Source organism: Vombatus ursinus, unplaced genomic scaffold (assembly GCF_900497805.2).
Source record: "Vombatus ursinus unplaced genomic scaffold, bare-nosed wombat genome assembly UNPS02014807.1, whole genome shotgun sequence".
Lineage (NCBI taxonomy): Eukaryota > Metazoa > Chordata > Mammalia > Diprotodontia > Vombatidae > Vombatus > Vombatus ursinus.
In genome coordinates this window covers 7,948,028-7,969,922 of record NW_020954585.1, presented here as the reverse complement: position 1 = coordinate 7,969,922, position 21,895 = coordinate 7,948,028, and the positions used below count along the sequence as shown (strand labels likewise).

Below are 21,895 nucleotides of genomic sequence, written 5' to 3'. Positions count from 1 at the left end.
TTAACTGTCCAACACCTGCAAACATTAAATTACTGTTGCCTTGTGGCATTGCATCTTCAAGGTATGTGATGTTTGAAGCAGGTTCTTCAAGGCTCTTTAGTTCCTTTTCATCATTACTTTGACAAATCATCTCTATTAATCTCAGGAACATCTTCCCATATGTGATCCAGGGGAAATAAATAGGGAACCTGCCCTGAAGATGTAAAGTCTACCAAAAAGATTTGTTGAAAACCAAAGGAAAGGCAGAACAATAGACAAAATCATTCCACCTGAAAAGGTTAACAGGAAAAGTAAAAAGAGGGCACACCAGCCTATACACAAATACCACCATCAAAAGAAAAATAGAAAGACAGGACTTTCATCTATTATACCTGTGACAAAGATGGTCATATGAAGGCCATATGCACTCATAAAAAGAATGCAACCTTGGTGCTGCAGAAGCTGAGGGTTATTGGATCAGTATCAGAAAAGAAGATGGAGCCAGGAAAGGAGGTCATACTAGCCTCCACAAGTACTGAGCATGATCCAATCAACAATTCCTTGTGAGTATTTTCCACATAGATTTTTAGGATATCATACAAAGGGAATAGTGAAGACCAAGGATGTGAACTAGACTATTGCCCTAGACAGTAGGCCACAAGTGTGACATCATGCTTTGGTCACTTTATGAGTGATATTTGAAAAAAATACCATTACCTCCTCTAGAAGGATTTGGCATTATAGAACTAAGAAAAAAACTACCAATATTTTTCAGATACGCTGAATGATATTGACCCAAGGAATTTTCTGGTGTCAACAAAGCAGTACACAACCTGACTCTGTTTTGTCAAGGCTCACCATGTGTCAATGGGAAGTCATTTCTAGTTGAAACTAATTCCCTTCTGTTTAAGATCTCAGCAACAGCAAGCTGAAACCCACTACCTGCAAACTTTCTCACCTATGCAGGCTATGCAGAGTCATATAGGAGGACAGAGTCCAGGGGTGCAAGTAAACATTACAAGCGAGCTGGCTTTTCAACTGCCAAAGTAGATCTCAAAAAATTTTGACTTCTTGGGAAAATAATAAATGTTGGAGAAGATGTGGGAAAATTGGAACACCAATGCATTGTTGGTGGAGTTGTTAGCTGATCCAACCATTCTGGAGAGCAATTTGGAACTATGTCCAAAGGGCTATAAAGCTGTGCATAACCTTTGATCCAGCAATAGCACTGCTAGGTCTGTATCCTAAAGAGATCATAAAAAAGGGAAAAGGACCCACATGTACAAAAATATTTGTACAGCAGCTCTATTTGTGGTGGCAAAGAATTGGAAATTGAGGGGATGCCCATCAATTGGCAGGTGGCTAAACAAGTTACAGTATAGGAATGTAAGGGAATACCTTCCATAAGAAATAGTGAGCAGGATCAAGGGGGCAGAGCCAAGATGGCGGAGTAAAAGCAGTGACTTGCTTAAGCTCTCCCCCAAACACCTCCAAATACCTATAAAAAATGGCTCTAAACAAATTTTACAGCAGCAGAACCCAAAAAGACAGAGTGAAACAAATTTCCAGCCTAAGACAATCTGGATGGTTGATTGGAAAGATCAATCGTGGTGACCTGGGAGAGGAGTGCAGTTCAGCATGGGCACACAGGCAAAGACCAGGCCTTAGCAAATGTGGAGCAGGCCTCAGGGGACTGAATCAAGGGGAGCTATGGCATTTTCCAGACTTCTTAACCCACAAATGCTAAAGACAACTTAAAAGGTCAGTAGGAAAGGTCTGTCAGACCTGGGTGAGAGAGAAGCTCAGTCCCAGCCCTAGTCCAGGTGCAGCCCCAGGGTGGTGGCTGCTTCCAGAGCTCTCGGCCCACAGACAGAGGGGGAATTGAGTGGCTGATCAGAGGGGGATTGCAAGAATCTCTTTGCTGGTGCTGAGGCAGGAATCTCTTGCTTTGCCCATGGTTGGATCTGGGTCACAGTTCTGGATGGTGGTCCTGGGGCAAAGAGGAGTGCTGGCATGTTGGAGCTTGTAGTGGCAGTGGAGAGGGAATCGTCTTCACAGTTCCATGGCAGAAAAGAGTGTTTATGGTCACTTATAGACCAGAGTACAGACCAGGAAAGGAGTAGACACCTCGCCCTTGATCATACCACCTTGGAAGAACTGAAAATTTACAGGTCCCTAGAAGTATCTCTGAAAACAGCTGCACAAACCCCCCATACATTCACCACAATGGAAGGAGACCCCTACCTTAACAAAGAGTTTATAACTCAAGTAATTGGCTGGGATCATGAACAAACTGTGCAAAAAGAGTCAGACCATAGAATCTTTCTTCGGTGACAAAGAAGATCAAAACATACAACCAGAAGAAGACAACGAAGCCAAAGCTCCTACGTCCAAAGCCTCCAAGAAAAATATGAATTGGTCCCAGACCATGGAAGAGCTCAAAAAGGATTTTGAGAAGCAAGTAAGAGAAGCAGAGAAAAAATTGGGAAGAGAAATGAGAGAGATGCAAGAAAATCAGGAAGAACAAGTCAACAGCTTGCTAAAGGAGACCCCAAAATATATTAAAGAAAATAACACCTTAAAAAATAGACTAACCCAAATGGCAAACTAGGTCCAAAAGGCCAATGAGGAGAAGAATGCCTTAAAAAGCAGAATTGGAGAAATGGAAAAGGAAGTCCAAAAGCTTAATGAAGAAAATACTTCCTTAAAAATTAGAGTGGAGCAATTGGAAGCTAGTGACTTTATGAGAATTCAAGACATTGTAAAACAAAACCAAAAGAATGAAAAAATAGAAGACAATGTGAAATACCTCATTGGAAAACACAACTGACCTGGAAAATAGATCCAGGAGAGATAACTTTAAAATTATTGGACCACCTGAAGGCCATGATCAAAAAAGAGCCTAGACATCATCTTTCAAGAAATTATCAAGGAAAACTATCCGGATATTCTAGAATATTCTAGATATTCTAGAGGTAAAATATGAATTCAAAGAATCCACTGTTCACCTCCTGAAAGAGATCCCCAAAGGAAAACTCCTAGGAATATTATAGCCAAATTCCAGAGTTCCCAGGTCAAGGAGAAAATACTGCAAGCAGCCAGAAAGAAACAATTAAAGTATTGTGGAAACACAATCAGGATAACACAAGATTTAACATCTTCTACATTAAAGGACCAGAGGGCTTGGAATACAATATTCCAGAGGTCAAAGGAGATAGGATTACAGTCAAGAATCACCTACCCAGCAAAACTGAGTATAATATCTTTAGGGGAAAAATGAACAGTCAGTGAAATAGAGGACTTTCAAGCATTCTTGATGAAAAGACCAGAGCTGAATAGAAAATTTGACTTTCAAATATAAGACTCAAAAGAAACATGAAGAGGTAAACAGGAAAGAAAAATCATAAGGGACTTATTAAGGTTGAACTGTTTACATTCCTGCATAGAAAGATGATAATTATAACTCATGAGACCTTTGTCAGTATTAGGGTAGTTGGAGGGGAAAAAAATTATATGGATGGATAGATAGATAGATAGATAGATAGATAGATAGATAGATAGATAGACAGACAGAGGGCACAGGGTGAGTTGAAGATGAAGGGGTGATATCTGAAGAATAAAATTAAAAAGTGAGAGAGGATTATACTAGGAGGAGAAGAAAGGGAGAGGTGGAATGGGATAAATTATCTCACATGAAACAGACAAGAAAAGGCTTTTACAGTGGAGGGAAAATGGGGGAAGGTAAGAGGGAATGAGTGAATCTTATTCTCATTGGATTTGGCTTAAGGAGGGAATATTATACACAGTCAATTGGGTATGGAAATCTATCTTACCCTATAGGAAAATGGGGGAGGGGAAAGGGACAAGAGAGCAAGGAGATGATAGAGAGGAGGGCAGACTGGGAGAGGGGGTAATCAGAAGCAAACACTTCTGAGGAGGGACAGGGCCAAAAGACAGAATAGAATAAACAGAGGGCAGGATAGGATGAAGGGAAATATAATTAGTTTTTCACAACATGACTACTATGGAAGTGTCTTGCATGACTACACATGTATAACCTGTATAGAGTTCCTCAATGAGGGTGGGTGAATAAGGAGGAAGGGAGAAAATTTGGAACCCAAAGTTTTACAAACAAATGTTAAAAATTGTTTTCACATGTAACTGGTAAATCAGATATACAGGCAATGGGGTATAGAAATCTATCCTACCCTAAAGGAAAATAGAAGGGGAAGGGATTATGAGAAGGGGGGGCAGAGATAGAAGGGGGCAGATTAGGGGAAGGGGTATTCAGAATGCATGCCATCTTGGGGTGGGGGAGGGACAAGATGGGGAGAAAATTTGGAACTCAAAATCTTGTGGAAGCGAATGTTGAAAACTAAAAATAAATTAATAATTTAGGATATCTAAAAAAAATAAAGATCCTATCAAGATTTAGAAACATAGAAAAATAAAGAAATGGTGAGCAGGTGGACTTCAGAAAAACCTGGAAAGACTTACATGCACTGATGCTGAGTTTTAGTGAGCAGAACCAGAAATACATTGTACACAGTAACAGGAACATTGTGCGATGACCAACTTTGATAGACTTAGCTCTTCTCAGCAATGCAAGGATCTAAGACAATTCCAAAAGACTCATGATGAAAAGTGCTATCCACATCCAGAGAAAGAACTATGGAGTCTGAATGCAGATCAAAGCATACCATTTTCTCTTTCTTTTGTTGTTGTTCTTTTTCTTTCTCATGGTTTTTCCCTTTTGTTCTGATTCTTTCACAACATAACCAATGTGGAGATATGTTTAATATGATTATACATGTATAGCCTGTATCAGATTGCATGCCATCTTGGAGAGGGGGTGGGAAAGGAGAGGGAAAAATTTAAAACTCAAAATCTTATAAAAGTTGAATGTTGAAAACTAAAAATTAATTAATCTTAAAAAAATTGACTTCAGGTAATCTTCAATATAGAAAAAATGAAGGAACTATTGAGTCAGATTCTCAGCAAGAGGATAGGTGTTTTCTTATTGCCTGAGTAGGATCAGGATGTGCCTAAAGAGCCACCCACAAGATTTGACTATTCGGGAATAATCTAGGGAAAGTCAAAAGTGTCTGTGAAGGATAACTTCAGTGAACATCTTAAGAACCTGCTGGTTAATGGCATCATTATAAAGTCCAACAATCCACATTCATCACTTATAATGGCTGTACCAAAAAAGAATGGAAAATATGATGGAAGACTACTGAACTTTCAACAAAAGAACCAAAGTCAACCAGTAAACCCTTTCAGGCATTTAAGATTCACTGAATTATTGATTAGGCAATCTACAATTCTCAGTTTTGGACTTAGGAAGTGACTACTACCAGATTTCAATTACAGAGAAAGAGAAAGAGACTCTTCATCCAATCAGCTTTATTTTATCAGTTTAAGTATATCACCCAAAGTATCTTGAGAGCAACTGACACATTCCAAGAACTGATGGAGAAAGTAATTGGGGAAATGAATTCCTTTCAAGTGTTGGTGTATCTCAATTACATATTATTGTCTTTGGGAAGATGCTAGAGGAATATAAGGAAAGATAGGAATATTGGACTAAATATAGAAAAATGACCTAAAATTTTCAATTTAGAAGCTTTGTATAGCCTCTGTTAAATGCAAGGGTCACACAATATCACAACAAGATATGAGGTACTTATCAAGAGTAGACAAAAGCACTCATGATGTGGCCAAATACAAAGAACCTTCAAGAAATAAGGATTTTTCTAGCATTTGGTATTATTAGATTTTTTAGGAACTATATACTATTACTTAACTAATGATTGAAGATGAACAGCAGGACAAGAAATTCAAAGTTGTTTTAAAACCTCCAAGCCCTTTGGAGACTGATGTACATATGGATGTGAACAGACTCTCAAAGATTTGGTAAGTTGCTTCCCATATGTACTAGCATTAGCCTATGCCGACCCAGGCAAGTCTTTTGCCCTGCATATGCAGATTCCAGCTTGGAAAACTTAGGAGGAGGTTCTGTACTGGAGAGTGATGGTCACCAGAAATCAGTTTTATGTGCCAGCAGATACTTAATCCAAGAAATGTTCATTACACAAATTGAATTTCTTGGCTTTGAAATGGACTTTCACTGAGAAATTCAAAGACTGTGTGTAAAGGTGCAAGTATGTATGTATTAACAATCCATTGACTTTTATTCTGACTAGTACATAGATAAAAGTTGCTTACCAGAGATGGGTAGAAGCATTAGCCAACTTGCAACATTTTGTACTTGTCAAAGAATATGGATACAGATGCCCTGTCCACCTGCATACTACCAAAGCCATGTGGAAACACAAAGGAGTAAAAACTATATGGAACGCTAAAGGAATTGTCTTACAAGTAGATGGAAGCACAGCTGAAAAGTTGGAACTTACCCTGCCAGCATGAACCTCATTTCATTGAACCAGCTTTCTTTGCCTCAATTGGCTGTGGAGGACTGGTAAAGAAAGCAAGTTTCAGGTGAAGGAGAAAAGCAGAAAAGCAAGGAACGCTAAAGGACATAAGTGACAGACTCTTGAAGGTACCTTCCTGTTGAGGAAATGGCAGAAGTTAGGGCTATGAAATAGAGTACTCTCCCAAACCCACACATAGTTCTAGGAGGGAGTTGGTGCTACCCAGCACATGTCAATATATGACCATGAAAACTTTACATGACTTTGGAAATATGGATGAAGAAAGGGCTCTAGAGCTCATAAGAAACAGATATTACTAGTCCAAGATGTCTGCAGATGCCATCAAGAAGTGTGAGACGTGCTTGTGTGCAAAGAAAAGTACTACCAACTCATGCTCCATATTTGAAGAACATAAGCATGAGCAAACCTTTGGAATTTATCTGCATTGACTTCTTTTCTCTTTAAGGTTAGAATGCCAACCATCTTTTGACACTAATTGACTTCTTCACTGCAGCTTAATGCCCTGAAAGGACTCCACCCTAAGGCCAAATCCCTAAGGATGATGATCTTCCTGAACTCATTCATCCCAGTCCTTCATACCTTCTTCATCCTAGTGATTCTAAACCCCAGCTGTCATTTTTCAAATCTCAAACTTGGTTCCTTATCCTTGTCCCCCACTACCTACCCCTTCCACATGTTCCATATGTAACAAACTTGCTTTCATCTTAAACACTTTCTTTTCCCCACCCCTTCCATCTTGTACTCACTGAGATCTGGCTCCCTCCTGATGATTCAGCTTCCCTGGATATCGTTTTCAGCACTAGGTGCACTTTTTAGTATTTCCCCCCAATTATATGTGAAAACAATTTTAACACTCATTTATTTTACCAAACTCTATCCTTCCTCTCTCCTCTCACCCCTCCCCAAGATAGTAAATGATCTGATATAGGTTATTCATGTGCAGTCATGTAAAACATTTCCATATTAGTCATTTTGTGGAAGAAAACTTGAATCAAAAAAAGAAATGAAAGCAGAAAAGAAAACGAAAAATAGTATGCTTCAGTCTTTATTCAGACTCCATCAGTTCTTTCTCTGGAGACAGATAGCATTTTCCATCATAAGTCCTTTGCAATGGTTTTGAATCATTGTATTGCTGAGAACAGCTAAATCATTCACAGTTGATCATTGTACAATATTGCCATTATTGTGTACAATGTTCTCCTGGTTCTGCTTGCTTCACTCAGAATCAGTTTATTTAAGTCTTTCCAGGTTTTTTTGAAATCTATTCCTCATCATTTCATGTAGCACAGTAATATTACATTACAATAACATACCAAAACTTGTTCAGCCATTCACCAGTTGATAGATATCCCCTCAATTTCCAATTCTTGGCCACCACGAAAAGAGCTGCTATAAATATTTTTGTACATATAGGTCCTTTTCCCCTTTTTTAATCACTTTGGGATACAGACCTAGTAGTAGTATTTCTGGGTGAAAAGGTATGCAGAATTTTATAGCCCTTTGGGCACAGTTCCAAATTGCTCTTCAGAATTGTTGGATCAGTTCACAACTCCACTGGTTGCACTTTCATTTACATCCCCTGCCTCACTTGATATGACTGAAGTAAGGGAGTGTAATATTCTTTGCTCCCCATTGCCATTTCCTGATTCACAGTCTTTCTCCGCTCCACAATTCCCACCTTGATACTAGGGGACTCCTAAATATATATTGATTATCTACCAAGCATTCTAACCTCCCACTTCCTCAATTTACTTATTTCTCATAACTTACTTCTCAATCCTACCTCTACCACACACATAGAGATAGTCATACCTTTGATCTTGCATTAAAGTATACATGTTCTACTTCTGTGTTTATGAAATTTCAAATTCCCTTACCTGATCACAATTTGTTTTCATTCCACCTCTCCCTCTACCTTGCAACACCAAACCTTATTCTTTATCTTCACTGAGACTTCAAATCCCTCCATCCCTTACTTAGTTCTTTCCCAGGTCATTATTCCTACATTGGCTATACTCTCCTTTTTCATCTTGACTGTGTGGTGAACCAGTTCAATGCCATAAGTCTTCTTCTCTCAAGCCCCTTGCTCCCTAATCTCATTACTAGTCTTACCTGTGCTGCTGAGCATAGCTGAGAAAATGATGACATCTTGCTAACTAGTTCGACTACAAATTTGTTACATAATCTCAACCAGGCCCTCACTATTGGCAGGGCAATCCTTTTATATCTCCCTGATTAATCCCATTTACCACAGTGGCTCTTCCAAACCTTTTCATTCCTCCTCAAGCTTCCTATAGCTTCTCCCTCCACCTTCTCTTCTGAGAACCTTCCATATGCTGAGTCTCCTTTTATCCCTTCCTCTTTACCTAATATCAGTCAGATGCCTTCTGTCACTGTCTCCTCCTTCACTCTCTGTCTCACATGCCCTTCTAACTAGGGCAAACACTTCTACAAGCACCCTTGATCCCATTCTCTCTGTTTTTCTCTAGCAGATTTCCCCCTCTATCATCCTTACTCTCTTGCTAATCTTTAATCACTCTTTGTCTATTGGCTATTTCCCTGCATGTCTCTCCTATCCTCAAAAAACTCTCATTTGATTCATCTAGCACCACTAGCTACCATTCTCTATCTCTCCTCCCTTTTGTGAAAATATTTCTTGTGAAAGTCATCTACAATTGGTCCCTCCACTTCTCTTCCCCTGACTGTTTAAACCCTCTGCACTCCAGCATCCAACCTCATTATTCAACTGATACCATCCTCTTTCAAGTTACCAATGATCTCTTTACTGCCAAGCCATGGCCTTTTCTCAATCTTCATCCTTTTTTTACCTCTCTGCAACCTTTGACACTATTGATCACCCTTTTCTGCTTGATAGTCTCTAGGTTTTTATGATACTACTCTCTCCTGGTTCTCTTCCTGTTTGACTATTCCTCCTCAGTCTCTTTTGCTGGATTTTCATCTAGGTCATACCCAATAAGCATAGATGTCCCCCAAAGCTCTGACCCAGCCTTCTTCTCCCTCTATACTATTTTACTTGGTAATCTCATTAGCTTCCATGGATTCAATTATCATCTCTCTGCTGATGATTCCCAGATCTACTTAACCAGCCCTAACCTCTCTTGTACCCACTAGTCTCACATCTCCAACTGCCTACTGGTCATCTCAAACTAGATATCCCATAGATATGTTAAACTCAATATATCCCAAATTGAATCCATTGTGTTCCTCCCAGCCAACCCCTTTTTCTAACATTCCTATTCTGTCCAAGACACTTCATCCTCCTAGTCACCCAAGGTCCTAACCTAGGGATCATCTTCAACTTCTTTCACTCTTTCTCACTCTCCCTCATATCCAATCTGTTATCAAATCCTCTCAATTCTCCCTTCATAATAATTCTTCTATGGGCACTCACCTCCTCTGACACCACCACCACCCTGGTATAGACCTTCATTACCTCATTCCTAGACGGTTAAACAACTTTCTGGTTGGTCTCCCTGCCTCAAGTCTCTCTCTACTCTAATCCATCCTCCATACAGCTATCAAATTGGTCATATCTGACCATGTCACCCCATTATTCAGTAAATACCAGTGACTCTCTTATTATCTCTAGGATCAAAAATGAAATCCTCTGTCATTCAAAGCCTTTCATTATCTGATGCCCTCCTACCTTTCCAGTCTTCCATATTCTCCCCCATTTCCCCCCACACACATACACACACATTCTTTGATCCAGTGACACTGGCCTCCTTGCTGTTCCTCACACAAGACACAACATCTCCCAAATGAGCATTTTTCACTGTCTGTACCCCATGTCTGGAACTCTCTCCCTCCTCATCTCTGCCTCCTGGCTTCTCTGGCTTCCTACAAATCCCAGCTAAAATCCCACCTTCCAAAAAAAATCACCCTTGATACAAGTGCCTCATTATCTCCAATTTATCTTATTTGTACATAGAGTTTGCATGTTGTCTCACCATTAGACTCCCTCAAGAGCAGGGACTATTTCTTTGTTTATTTTTTGCCCTTTTTTGTATCCCCAAAATTTAGTAAGGTTCCTAAGCCCATAGTAAGCATTTAATAAATGCTTGTTGACTGACTAAGTTCATATGTAAGCACAATCATACCCAACCAAGAATCAGAAAAAAATTAATTAACCTTATATACCACTTACTGTGTGCCAGGAAAGGGCCTGAAGTCAGGAAGACTCACCTTCCTAAGTTCAAATCTGGCCTCAGACACTTACTAGCTTTGTGACTCTGCCCCTCTTAATTCTAGTACCTTCCCTTTTATTTATTCTATAGATAGCTTGCTTTGTATATATTTGTTCCATCTGATTGTAAGCTCCTCAATAGCAAGGAATGTCTTTTGTGACTCTGGCAAGTCACTTAACCCTGTTTGCCTCAGTTCCTCATCTGTAAAATGAGCTGGAGAAAAAAAATGACAAACCACTCCAGTGTCTTTGCCAAGAAAACCCCAGATAGGGTCATGAAGAGTCAGATATGACTAAAACGACTGAACAAAAACTGTGCCAGGCACTGTGCTGTGTTTTACAATTATTATATCATTTGATCTTCACAATGATACTTCAAGGTAAGTACTATTATTATGCCCATTTTATAGTTGAGGAAATGGAAGTTAAGTGACTTGCCTAAGGTCACACAGCTAGTAAGTGTCTAAGGCTGGATTTGAACTCAAATTCCTGGCCTAGCACTCTATCCACTGTATCACCTAGTTGCCCACTTCCATGATTGTTCAAGTATTATCATAAGAGAAGTATTTCTCAATGTATATATTTCCATCAAAGATCCTTTTAGAACCAAGGCAAAAAATTTTGAAAGGTCACTGTTCAAATTACTATCTTTGGCTGGCAACAAGAAGTCTAGAACTATATCTTATGAACTTCATAAGGACTCACAACCTGAACATTTTAACTGAATTCTTTTAAATATGTTAAAGATATTGAAACCAGAACAAAAATCTTAGTAGATATTTCCTAGTACACACACACAACTCTGCCAGGATTAATGCTAGCAACTTTACCAACTTTAAACCTTATCTGCAGATCTTTGAAGATGTGTCATGTCTGCCTATTGACTTGTACTTTATATTCTCAGAGAATGAAGAGATTATAGACACAACCAATTTACCTCTCAACAGAGAAAAGCTAAAAGCTTACCACCTAACTCTACATTAACCCAAAGGAACACTGCCAGAAAAAAAAAAAATGAAGATGCAATGGCTGAGTTTGTTAGCAAGATGCCACAAAGTGACAGAGTTTCACTAAGAAATATTTAAGTATTCATGGGACACCCAACTTAGCAGATCTATAGAAGGCTACTCTGTACCTAATTGTGGAAAAACTGGGCAACTTGCTGGTTTACAAAATAGACCTAAAGACTGCAGGGATCCTACAAAGACCATCCAACTCAACCACTTACTGCCCATAGATGAGTTGGTTGGACTCCCTGTTGAGCAAGTAGAAAGTGATTGTCATTCACTTCAGTGGACTCTAAGCAAAAAGAGATTTGCCTGCCAGTTATGCAAAAACTGCCCCAAACACTGACTCAGAAACAGACATTCTAAGTGAAGAAGACTCTATGTAATATAATCCCCAATCACAACTTCAGGTAATAGAAGAGGGTGAAGCAATATCTTTTCTGCCTAATATTTCAGCTGTAGACTCCTAGGTTGCAGACATACCTCAAAAGATTAAAATAATACTGCTAGCTATCCTGGGTTTTCCACAAGTTTGGGTTTATGAAGCAGTTCTATAGTTCTAATGAGACTTGTTATTAGATCATACCATCAACTAGTCCAGGTTTAGGAATACACATAGCAATAAGTCACAGTAGAGCTAAGTATATTTGACCACTGAACCAGACTAACAGCAATAATACTAATTTTTTTTGTATACACACACACACACACGCACACACACACACACACACACATACATGAATTAGTATGTAGATGACTGGGTATTTTGACAATTAAAAATTCTTTTTTTAAAGCCAAAAATGGTATTTCAAATATAAAGGACATTGGCAAATTACTACTTTGTAATCAAACTAGGTTAACTATTGTAACTCACTGCTTCTGATGTATAATCTTGAGATATTTTTTCTAATAAAAACTTTGTCGTTAAAATAACATAACATTAATTAGATGGTCAAAAAATCTAATTAAAGAATAACACTAATGTTTTCCAGTGTAATGTGCGCCTTCCATGTGATCACATGTATTCATTGATATATTGTTAATTATTGCATGTTTTGAGTTTGCATTTATTTTATGAAAATTCTTGATCCTGCTCATTTGCTTTTGTGCTAGAATCATACCTATATAATCACATCATCTTCATTATGTTGCTGCCTTGCACACCTATCTGACCTTGTAGAATTTGTGGTTCACCAGACTGTCAAAAGGGTCCATAACATTGTTCTCCCTGTAACTCTCTGGACTTTACCACAATGCCTAAGCTGTCTTCTCACCCTGAAATATACTTATACCCTCAAAAGACCCTTTCTCCCATTAGTGAGTCCCTCTTGGAACCTCCATTTTGAGGAAGGACTTAACCCAGCCATCCTCTGTACCTTTCCTGGCTCTGCTTTGGACTCTCCAGACTGTTACCATGCTTCTGTGGGTTCCTTCTCTAACTTACATTTTTTGCAGATGGTGAAGTATCTCTTCTCCCTTCCTTTTCACTTTTTTTTCTAGGAGACCTAGTATCTAATTCAAAGTTTTTCTTCCCTTTAAAGTGGCTTATTTTCTGTGGTAATTAGTATCAAAGCTAAGAATGTTTCATTATTTGTTGTATGTGTATAGAAAGTTGCTAAGACTATACGGCATGCACACATTCTAAATATAGGGACCAGAGGAGGGAGTATTCTTTCCCTTCAAACCTCACAGATACCTGGTTACATTAACAATATCCAAGTAAAAGAAAGTTCTTAATCATTAAAACATTTATGGAGCCAAATTAAACAGCAAAGTAACAGGAAAATAGTCTCACACATTCCTGAACAAATATAAGCTTATTTCTCCTTTTCTCTGACAGTTGTTTGAAGAAAAAAACTGTCACTAAGAATCATAGCTCTTGAAAGACACTCCTCCCCCCACCTCTTGGTAAATATTATAGCTCTTCATAGCTTTCTATCTGTGATCATGGAACCCAATAGTAGCTGCAATTCCACCTCACTTTCTAATCCTATCTCCTTGTATTAAAACATCCTTTACCACAGGCACATTGGCCTATGGGAAATGGAATCCTGGGAAATTCTCCAAATAAGAGTTCACATTCTATGTTCAGGGATTCTACTAAATGTAGTCTTTAATCAAATATGCCTGTCAAACTTTCTCTTTTCTTATTCTTGTTCTCCTTTATGATTTCAAACCAAAATGGGTTTGGCCCAAACCTATGACTTTGGTAATCTGAGAACCTCTAGGTTACTCCGCTGTCTTGTGCCTCTTCCAAAAGATAAAGAAATAAGAACACACTGAAGCTTCTTCTAAATTCTCTGGCATTTTAGCTTTTGACAGACTTTTAAAATATTGTTTTGTTTGGCTATATAAGTTTGCTTTTTAAATTATGAACACAAATTTCACGATATGTGCTCAAGACAAGAACTTAATTCAATTCTACAATACTTCAACTTTTTGTATTTGTGAATGTATGTACATACATGTTTTTACGTGATCATAATTCCTTTGTATATACTATTATGAAGGGCAACATGGACTTTAAGTCTGTAAGAGCTGGGTTCATATCCTACCTTTGATGCGGGCAAGTCATTTATCCTCTCTGTACCTCAATTTGCTTGCCTTTAAAATGAAGGTAATAATATCTGTAGTATCTACCTCACAGAATTATCATGAGGGTCAAATGAGATAATTTATGTAAAAACTTTTACAAACTTTACAAGTGCCATATGTCATTTGTTGTTACTGTTCTCTGCCTTTTTTTACATAATATATTCATCTTTCTACTAATTGACAAAGTCCGTATTCTTATAATTTTTAATAGCTTTATCACATTTCAGTGTGTTAGTATAATTAGCTTAGCCATTCTCCTGTTGTCAAACAGTTAAGTTATTTCCAATTTCTTGCTATTATAAGTTCTGCTGATATTTCTTGGGACATATTTTACAGGTTGAATGATTGGGTTAAAGAATATTGATAGATTTATTTCTTTAAAACAAATTCTAGTAATCTGGCAAAGATTAAACCAGATCTTCAAGCAATTGTATAAATATATGTATTTCCCTATACTCTGACAATACTGGGTTTTTTTAATATTTAATTTGTTTTTGTTAATTTATAGGTCTGTAATAGTACCTCATAGCTCTTTGAATTTGCATTTCTCATATTGTTAGTGAAATATACTAGGCATTTAAATACATTTCACAAACAACAAAAGAAATGGAAAGTAAGTGAGTGCAACTTTGTCTAATCCATTACATCTAAACGAGGTTTCACATCCCAGGCTTCACCCCAGGTTCACTCCCTCCAATTTTCCCACAGCTTCTGGAAAGGACAGGACAAGTGCTCTGATTCTATTCATCCTCACCAAACTTCCATCTTGGTCTCTTTACTGTCGTTGTCACTGTTGCTATCCTTGGCTGCTACATTCATTCACTCCTCCTGCATTTCTGTTGTCTAGGGTGTTTGAGAAGCAAATAATTTTCTATGTAACATAATCCAATTTTGAAAACTTATCACATCTTTGTCCTATCCCCCCTTTAAGGATATATGTGTGTGTATATCACATTTTATTATACAGAGAGGAATATATAGAGAGTATATACATATGTATACACACATATATATATATATTCTAGAGGAGGTAAAACTGTGCAGACCTAATGCTACACATAAATGCATAATCATTAACAAAGGGACTGATGGCAAGCCTAAGAAATCATTTACCTAGTTGCTTAAGATTAGAAGTTGAAACAAATAGTGACCACAAATTCAGAATACTAAAATTAAAAACAGTAAGATCTTCCATACTTGCATCCCATAGTAACTCAAAGGGCAGCTAGGTGGACAGAACATTGGGCCTAGAGTCAGAAAGACTCATCTTCCTAAGTTTCAAATCTGGCCTTAGACACTTAATAGTTGTGTGACCCTGGGCAAGTCACTTAACCCTGTTTGCCTCAGTTTCCTCATGTGGAAAATGAGCTAGAGAAGGCAATGGCAAAGCACTCCAGTATCTTTGTCAAGAAAACCCCAAATGGAGTCATGAAGAGTTGAACAAAACTGAAACAACTCCACAATAAACAGTAACTCAGAGATGTTTAAGTTGTGAAAACAAGATTCATCATATATTAAAAGAAATTCTTTTTACAGTTCATCTGGTTATAGAAATTTGCTATGAAAGGAAGAAAGAGGGATATAATTACAATAATATCAAAACTGCCCCTTCCAGGACATGAACTAACCTGAAATAAGCATAACAGTATAAAGCTTCCTTAGCTATTTGATTGTAGTGAAGAGCCATAGTTAACCTTTATTTTGGTTTTTTGTTACTATTGCTGCTTGATTTAGTATTTTATTTTTCACCAGTTGCATGCAAAAACAATTTTTAACATTCCTTCTTAAAACTCTGAGTTCCAAATTCTCTTCCTCCCTCCTAATCCCATCCCCTCATTGAGAAGGCAAGCAATTTGATATAGGTTATACATGCAAAACATTTCCATGTTGTGAAAAAAAAAACATAGACCCCCCCCCAAAAAAAAAACCTTAAGAAAAACAAAGAAAGTAAAAAAATATGCTTCAATATGTATTCAGACACCATCAGTTCTGTCTCTGGGGATGGATAGCATTTTTCAGCATAAGTCCTTTAGAGCTGTCTTGAATCATTAATGGTGTTACTGAGAATAGCTAAGTCATTGACACCTGATCATCTTATAATATCGTTGTTACTTTGTAAACAGTATATTTTACTTTGCATCAGCTCATGTAAGTTTTTCCAAGTTTTTCTGAGAGTAGCTCATCATTTTTATAGCATAACAGTATTCCATTATAATCACAAACCACAATTTGTTCAACCATTCCTCAACTGATGGGCATCCTCTCAATTTCCAATTCTCTGTCACCAAGAAAGAATTGTTATAAATATTTTTGTACATATAGGTCCTTTTCCTTTTTGTTTTTTATCTCTTTTGGGATACAGATCTAGTAGTTCTATTGCTAGGTCAAAGGTTGAGTTCCAAAATGCTCTACAGAATGGTTGAATCAGTTCACAACTCCATCAACAATGCATTAATGTCTCATTTTTCCCACATCTCCTCCAACATTTTGTAATTTTTCTTTTCTCTCCTATTAGCCAGTCTAATAGGTATGAGGTGGTACCTCAGAATTATATTAATTTGTATTTCTCCAATCAATAGTGAATTTAGAGTATTTTTTCATATGGCTATAGATAGCTTTAATTACTTCATCTGAAAACTGATCATATCTATCTTTTGATCATTTGTCAATTGGGGAATGACTCTTATTTTTATAAATTTGACTCAGTTCTCTACATATTTGAGAAATGAGGCCTTTATCAGAGAAACTTGCTTCAAAAGTTTATTTTGCACAATTACTATTGCTAACTGTATTTCTAATCCCCCTCCTGTTTATTCTATTCTCTCTCTCCTTTCACCCTGTCCCTCCTCAAAAGTGTTTTGTTTTTGACTACCTCCTCCCCTAATCTACCCTCCCTTCTGTCACACACCCCTTTCTTATCCCCTTATTTCCTATAGGGTAAGATAGATTTCTATAACCAATTGAGTGTGTATTTTATTCTCTCTTTGAGCCAGTTCTGATAAGAGTATGGTTCACTCACTCCTTTCACCTTCTCCCCCTCTTCTCCACTGTAAAAACTTTTTTCTTGCCTTTTTTATGTGAGATAATTTATCCCATTCCTCTCTCCTTAATTTTATTTTTTAGATATAATCACTTAATATTCAATTCACACCTGTGCCCTCTATCTATATATACTTCTTCTACCTGCCCTAATAATGAAAAAGTTCTTATGAATTACAAGTATCTTCCTGTGTAGGAATGTAAACAGTTTAACCTAATTAAGTCACATATGATTTCTCTTTCCTCTTTATCTACTTATGCTTCTCTTGAGTCTTATATTTGTCTATTCAGCTCTGCTCTTTTCACCAAGAATGCTTGAAAGTTTCATTGAAGACTCATCTCATTGAATGTCCATTTTTCCTTCTGAAGGATTATACTCAGTTTTGCTAGGTAGGTGATGCTTGGTTGTAATTCTAGCTCCTTTGCCCTTCAGAATATCATAGTCAAAGCCCTCTGATTCTTTAATGTAGAAGTTGCTAAATCTTGTGTTATCCTGACTGTGGCTCCACTGTACTTGAATTCTTTCTTTCTGGTTGCTTGCAATATTTTCTCCTTGACTTGGGAGCTCTGAAATTTAACTATAATATTTCTTACAGTTTTCATTTTGGGATCTCTTTTAGGAGGTGATCAGTGGATTTCTATTTTACCCTCTTGTTCTGGAATATCAGGGCAGTTTTCCTTGAAAATTTCTTGAAAGATGATGTCTAGGCTCTTTATTTTTCATCATGGCTTTCAGGTAGTCCAATAATTTTAAAATTATCTCTCCTGGATTTATTTTCCTGGTCAGTTGTTTTACAGTGAGATATTTCACATTGTCTTCTGTTTTTTTCATTCTTTTGATTTTGTTTTATTGTTTCCTGATTTCTCATAAAGTCCTTAGCTTCCATTTGCTCTGTTATAATTTTTAAGGAATTGTTTTCTTCAGTTAGCTTTTGTACTTCCTTTTCCATTTGGTCAATTCTGCTTTTTAAGGCATTCTTCTCTGCATTGGATTTTTGTACCACTTTTGCCATTTGATAGTCTGCTTTTTAAGATGTTATTTTCTTCAGTATTTTTTGAGTCTCCTTTACCAGGCTGTTGACTCATTTTTCATGATTTTCTTGCATCACTCTCATTTCTCTTCCCAATTTTTCCTCTACCTCTCTTACTTGATTTTCAAAATCCTCTGAGCTCTTTCATGGTCTGAGACCAATTCATATTTTTCTTGGAAGCTTTGGATATAGGAGTTTTGACTTCGTTATCTTCTTCTGAATGTGTGTTTTGATCTTCCATGTCACTATAATAACTTTTTATGGTCAGAATTTTTTTGTTGTTTGCTCGTTTTCCCAGCCTATTACTTGACTTTCTAACTCTTTGTTAAACTAGGGCTCTGCTTCCAAGGTGGAAGGCATTGTCCCAAGATTCAGAGGTTTGTGCAACTGTTTTCAGAGATACTTCTAGGGATCTGTAAGTTTTCAGTTCTTCCAAGGTGGCATGATCTAAAGAGAGGTATTTACTACTCTCCTTACAGTTTAAGTATCACAAAAATATGATCAGGATCACACAAGGCTTGGCAACTGCTATTTGATGAAGGAAGATCTTGGAATATAATATTCCAAAACCAAAACAGAGAAGTTTACAACCAAGAACAACTTATAAAGTTGAGAATAATCCTATGGGGTAAAGTTGATCCTTTAATGGAATAGAAGACTTTCAAGCATTTCTAATGAAAAGAGCAGACTCAAATAAGAATACTGAAATACAAACACAAACGCCCAGAGAAACCTCAAAATGTAAATTTGAGCATTTAGAAGGAACTATAAGATGATGGAGTGTTAACATTCCAATAGGAGAAGAAGAAACAAGTGCTTCTTCAAAATTTAATGTCTTCAAAAGGGTATTGATGGAGTTATATTACCTAAGAAAAATGGAGGTGGGGAGTATTGGTTGTATTCTGAGGGTTTTAAGACGGCAAAGAGAAGGTAGGGTAAAATGGATGTACTAGTGTAAAAATGGGAAGAAGAGTGTTGAACTTGCTATTTCTCATAATTGAAATGTGTGACAGAAAGAGTATACGAACATGGAGGGAGGAGGAATGGGAATGAGCATCAAATAAGCTTTACTCTTATATGAAATGGACAAAAAGTTGAACACAAAGAGTTTAGTGTAGAACAACAACAAACTTAACAGGGAAAAAAAGTGTGACTAGTGTGGCCAGAAGGCTAAAAGTGAGGTAATGCCAAGGAAGAAACAGTGCCAGCAAAACAAACTTAGTGATCATAAAAAGAGAAGGTATAAAAGGACAAAAAAAAGAAGAACTAGAATCTAAGGATGTGAAATGTCTAAAATTGCAACTTTAAAAGACTTAAGAACTCTGAATAATTCAATGACTAACCAGTGGACCTATAAAGAGTTGCAGAAACATTTTTTTATGATGACCACTGTATAGATTCATTTCACTTGACTCTGCTTTTTTCTTACAAGCCCTTTTTCTGCTTTCTTTCACTCAGTCTTTTATTTAGGAAGGAGGGAGAGTAGGGGTTAGCACTAGTGATGCAAAACAAAAAAAAAGTGGGAGAGGGGGAATCCTTGTAAAAATATTTAATGTGCAAAGGATAGAACAGAAGGAAATTCAAAATAAAGCACAAAAAAGCTGGAAAATTCTGAAAGGAGTGTGTAGAATTATACTTTTATAAAAAGCAAGGAGATATAAAATAGAGATTCATGGTTTCATATGGAATTCCTTTTTTGTAGTCTGCTGTGTGTGGAAATTCTCTTTTTTAGGGTAGGTCATCTAAATTCAGCATAAGAAATATATTTTTTAACTTTTCATCTCATAAAACCTTTTAAACCTTGTATTTTATTGCCATAGCCTTTGAAAACACAAGATCACTTCTATACAAGGATGACTCATTATAGCTGGACTTTTATAAAAGATTATATGCTTCTAGTATGGCTAATTGATACCTATTTTTTTTCTAGCTGTTTTATGAGACATTCATAGAAACTGTCTAAGCCAGAGTAGAAGTTTCCACAACGTGGCATGGGATTTTCTTTAACTGACCTTGGTCCTTATAAAACAATATCCCTTCTAGGGAAGAATTTATGACCAAACAAGAGACCATTATGAAATGCAAAAGGGATAGTTTTGAGTACATTAAATTAAAAATGTTTTGTGCAAACAAAGCCAATGCAACCAAGATTAGAAAGAAAGCAATACAGCCAGTGTCTCTGATAAAGGCCTCATTTCTAAAATATATAGAGAACTGAGTCAAATCTATAAGAATACAAGTCATTTCCCAGTTAAAAAATGGTCAAAGGATATGAACAGGCAATTTTCGGATGAAGAAATTAAAGCTGTCTATAGTCATATGAAAAATGCTCTAAATCACCATTGATTAGAGAGATGAAAATTAAAACAACTCTGAGGTGCCACATCACACCTATCAGATTGGCTAATATGATACAAAAGGAAAATGATAAATGTTGGAGAAGTGGGAAAATTGGAACACTAATGCATTGTTGGTGGAGTTGTGAAGTGATCCAGCCATTCTGGAGAACAATTTGGAACTATGCCTGAAGGACTATAAAATCGTGCATACCCTTTGATTCAGCTATACCACTATTAGGTCTGTATCCCAAAGCGATCATAAAAACGGGAAAAGGACCCACATGTACAAAAATATTTATAGCAACATTTTTTGTTGTAGCAAAGAATTGGACATTAAGGAGATGCCCATCAATTGGAGAATGGCTGAACAAGTTATGGTATATAAATGTAATGGAATACTATTGTTCTATAAGAAATAATGAGCAGGCAGATTTCAGAAAAACCTGGAAAGACTTTCATGAACTGACGCTGAGTGAAGTGAGCAGAACCAGGAAAACATTGTACACAGTAACAGCAACGTTGTGCAATGACCAACGTTGATAGACTTTTTTCAGCAACACAATCATCCAAGACAATTCCAAAAGACTCATGATGGAAAATGCTATCCACATCCAGAGAAATAATTATGGAATCTGAATGCAGATCAAAGCATACTATTTTCTCCTTTTTTGGGGTTTTTTTTCTCTTGGTTTTTCCCTTTTGTTCTGAACCTTTCACAACATGGCTAATACGGAAATATGTTTAATATGATTGTACATGTATAGCCTATATCAGATTGCATACCATCTTGGGGAAGGGGGAAGGGAGAAAAAATTTGGTAGTCAAAATCTTATAAAAGTGAATGTTGAATGTTATAAAAGTGAATGTTGAAAACTAAAACTAAATATATTTTTATAAAAAATAATATTCCTGCTAAAGAAATTTGACCAAACTATGAGTCCTCAAAGAGGAGCTGAAAAATGATTACAAGTCAAGGGAGGGGATTGGGAGAAGACTCATGTCACAATAAACAATATGAATTGAAGGTCAATGGTATATCCTTCTCTTAACTCTCTGGCTAAGAAGGTAGCACGTAACACAGGCAGTTAGGAAATAAGAGTCATTGATCTTGGAACTTCTGGTCTCAAAGCCTGATGTCTAAACATTAAGATTTAGGAAAAGGCATATTCTACTTTCTTTATCATCTTACACGCAACAATTTGTGGATTTCCCCCACAGAAACAGAGATGTAGAATAGATGTAG

At 37.0% G+C, this 21,895-nt stretch overlaps 1 protein-coding gene across 1 annotated transcript in view; it reads left to right on the top strand.

Annotated features, from left to right (window-relative positions):
- The window catches only part of LOC114052001 (ATP-binding cassette sub-family A member 3-like), a 193,544-nt gene that overhangs the window by 124,390 nt on the left and 47,259 nt on the right, over positions 1-21,895 (top strand). The gene's annotated exons all lie outside the window — the stretch shown is intronic.